The sequence below is a fragment of the Octodon degus genome, unplaced genomic scaffold (genome assembly GCF_000260255.1).
Source record: "Octodon degus isolate 3935 unplaced genomic scaffold, OctDeg1.0 scaffold00144, whole genome shotgun sequence".
Lineage (NCBI taxonomy): Eukaryota > Metazoa > Chordata > Mammalia > Rodentia > Octodontidae > Octodon > Octodon degus.
The window spans coordinates 1,148,280-1,151,831 of record NW_004524720.1 but is presented as its reverse complement, the minus strand read 5'-3'; the positions used below and the strand labels follow the sequence as shown (position 1 = coordinate 1,151,831).

The 3,552-nt window shown below is 49.7% G+C and overlaps 1 pseudogene; it reads right to left on the bottom strand.

Moving 5' to 3' along the window:
* Positions 1–2,357: 2,357 nt before the first annotated feature.
* LOC101590787 overlaps positions 2,358–3,552 on the bottom strand; it is a 27,810-nt pseudogene continuing 26,615 nt past the window's right edge.

The window sequence follows — 3,552 nt, the reverse complement described above, 5'->3', positions numbered from 1 at the left end:
GGGTGTTGTTTGGATCTGGCTGCTGTGCTCCACTTCTTTCTGCTGCAGGTGTTAGAGCTGAACCCATTGTGTCTCTCTGGCAAGATGTTCTGCTCCTGAATCAGTTGGGTAGGTCTTGCCTCTAGCCTCTTTGCAGGGAGTTCTGCTGAAGGGTTCCATGCTAGGCCTGCGCTCTGGGTCTATTCAGGATCCCACCAGGCCCTGGGTCCTCTCACTCACGCCTGGCCTGCGCTCTGGCTCTGCTCAGGATCCCGTGGCCTCAGTCGTCTCACTCACTCGCTGGGCCTGTGCTCTGGGTCTGTTCAGGATCCTGCGGTCCGGGTCGTCTCACTCACTCGCCGGCCTGCGCTCTGGGTTATATGTACTTCTTTAAAGAGATTTTTAAAATAATAAAATTATGGTTGGGTGTGGTGGTACATGCCTGTAATCTCAGCACCAGGGAGACTGAGATAGGAGGATCACCAAGAGTTTGAACCTGGCCTGGGCTAGTGAGTCAAGGTGAGCCTGTGCTACTTAGGGAGACCTTGCCTCAAGAACCAAAACCAGAAATCAAATAAAATTGTGGAAAGTAGCAAAAAGCTAGCTAAAAAGGTAGAGAAATGAAGGATCCTAATTATTTATTCTTATACCATGACTTATTTTCTCTTTTATGTATTCAATGCTTTAAATATTTACCAAGGATCTATTTTGGGGAGGGCAGTATCTAATCACTGTGCTGAGGGTTATGGACACGGGAGGTTGGTTCTTTTTCAGGCATGGGCAATCTGTCTCCTTTCTGTCAGGGAAACAGGAAGATCTCGAGGGGTTGGCAATGCTGGTGAACTTCATTCTTGGCTCCCTGGCTCCCCACACTGAGTGACAGCAATGGTGTTCTGACCCTGCCAGTGGACCCTGGCCATGCAGCAGCACGAGCTGGCCCCCTGCCTCCACCCTTGGTGTGGTGTTGCATGCCTGTAATCCCCACACCGTGGGAGGCAGGAGGAAAGGAAGTTTGAGCCTGGCCTGGACAACCTAGGGACTTGGCGAGATGCTGTCTCAAAAAAAAAAAAAAAAAAAAAAAAAGAAAAATTACCTTGGTATCTGGGAGCTTCAGGGAGTTAGGAAGACCAATACAGAAGAAATGAAATGAGGTTGGTGAGGTCATAGGAAACAGGGAGAAACTGCGGAAGAGGTGGCTGCAAGGAAGGTTGGGGCAGCCTGTGGAAGCCTGAATGCTGCGTTGGAGTTCGCATTGAAATCCACGAGTAATAGGCATGAAAGTTGAGTGTAGATACAAGAGCTAGTAAATGTGCAAGGAATAACCATGGCAGGAACTAGGATGGTGAGATAGGATGGAAGATTTACGTGGCTAAATTACCTTTTGGTTGGAAATTTGAGAGTATTTTCCATTTTAATTTATTGCATTCATTTAAAAGTGAAGTGTAGTAAGGGCTGGGCAAATAGCTCAGCAGATTAAAGTGCTTGTTTAGGCAGGGTGCAGGGGCTGGAGGTTTGATCTCAGGCATGCTGTGCTGGCCCTGTCCCCAGGGTGCCCTGAGGCAGGGTGATTGAGACTAGGTGTGGTGGCACACACCTGTAATTCCAGCTCTTTTTTTTTTTTATGTTTTATTTATTTGGTACAGGGTCTTGTTACACAGCTTGGACTCATAGTGATACTTCTGTCTCAGCCTCCCCAGTGCTGGAATTACAGGCAGTTGGGCCACCACCTCTGATTTCTGTGCCTGGCAGGGCAGGGCCAGCACTGCACGCAATATCAGGGATTGAACAGTGGGTCCTTATACTTGTCAGGCAGGGGCTTAGGCCACCAAGCTATTTTCCCAGTGCAGGAAAACTTTTTTTTATTGTATTAAATTTATTTATTTATTTATTTTTGTCAGTATATGACTTTATAATTACTGAAAGCAAATATAATCCACATGCTAACACAGACAACATGATACAGCTCAGAGGAGCAGTGTGGTGTGGAAACAAGCCTTTCAGGGGGCTGCAGATGCGACCAGGACAGGTACTGCAGCTGTGAGCCTCCCGTGACTGTGATAAAGTGGGTGACACCAGGCTGGAGACCCCCAGCCCTGTCCCTGCACCTGCCCGCAGCACCTGTTTGTCTTCTCACATGGGAGGTGTCACTGGACCTGATGATGCTCTGCTGAGGGCTTTGGGGCCTCCTGGATGCCTTCCTGGAGCCACCTATGGCTGTGTAATTGCTGAGAGGTCCAACAGCTTCCCAGTGAGCTGGGAGGGTCCCAGGGAGGGCACAAGGCTCTGGATGTTCACAGTCTCTGTTGTAGACTCACCACTCCAGAAGTCCAAGTGATTAAAAAAGGTGAAATACCAAAGGTTCACTGTGATCCAGCCTTCTATCCCCAGTGCAGGCTTTTTGCTAAGATCTTGTGCCTTCTGACGCAGATGGGGCACAGTAGGTTGTCCTCCAGGTGGGGTGGCGGAAAGGTGCCGGCGGGCAGCAGAAACAGCACTCATGCGCCCCTTCTTCTCAGGTACCCAGGCCTGTCCCACATGGAACTGCAGCTGCACCCAGCCCCGGGCAACTGCAGGGAGACTGTGCCCATGAACCACGCACCACTTGTCACTGGAGGCCTCTGCTGCTGGCTCTTCTGTCCCTGTCCTCCTGGCGCCAGCTGCAATTTGGCCCCAGGAGGCCAGCACGGATTCAGGAGTGGCCACAGTCATCACACTCGTGCTGACCTCTTCATAGAGAGCAGGTGGCTCTTCCAGGGCAGCCAGCTGCCTCTCAGGGTCCAGGACCACCTCAGAAAGGTTGGGTCCTGTTGAAGACATCCTTCCTTCTGGACTTTCCAGGGACCACTTCCTCTGTCTCCCTGATGCCTGGAACCTGCCCTCCTTGGGTGTGCTAGGAATATTCTTTTGCTGCGGGTAGGCGTATTCACAGAGCCCCCTGTATGCTTCCAGTTTCTGGCCTTTAGTGCTGAGCTTGAGTTGCTGGCACCAGGCTCGCAGGACGTCACGGTGTATCAGGTTGACAGGGGGTGGGGGTTGGGGGGGTGGGGGTGGGGGGGTAGCTCCACCGGGAGGGGAGGAATTGCTATTTTCTTCTGGGGAGTCTGTACTTCATGACCTTGCTCCTTCTTCTCTTTGCCATTTTCCACACATCTTTTCCTTTTCAGCACCTTTGTGGAGGAGGAGCTTCTCGAGGTGCTGGGCTGCCAGTCCCCTCCTTGCTCTTCCACTGACCTCCCGGGGCCAGCTCCCTCCTTGCCTCTCGTTCTCCATCCTCAGCAGCCCAGAAGGTGGGACTAGGAAAACTTTTTAAAAAGCTGAGTCAAAAATTGAAACATTTAATAATTTGATAGTGATGACTTGCTAAGTTCCTAAATCCATGTCCAAATCATACAAATTCATACTATCATCAATAATACACAAAGATGTTTGTTTCTACACATTCTTTAAATCATTCTCATTGTTGCCAGTCTTGGAATTTGCTCTTTTTTCCCATAATTTTATTGAGAAACAAATAGCAATGAGACAGTTTCAAATCAAATTGGTAGGACAGTTTCAATAATTAACACATTGCAT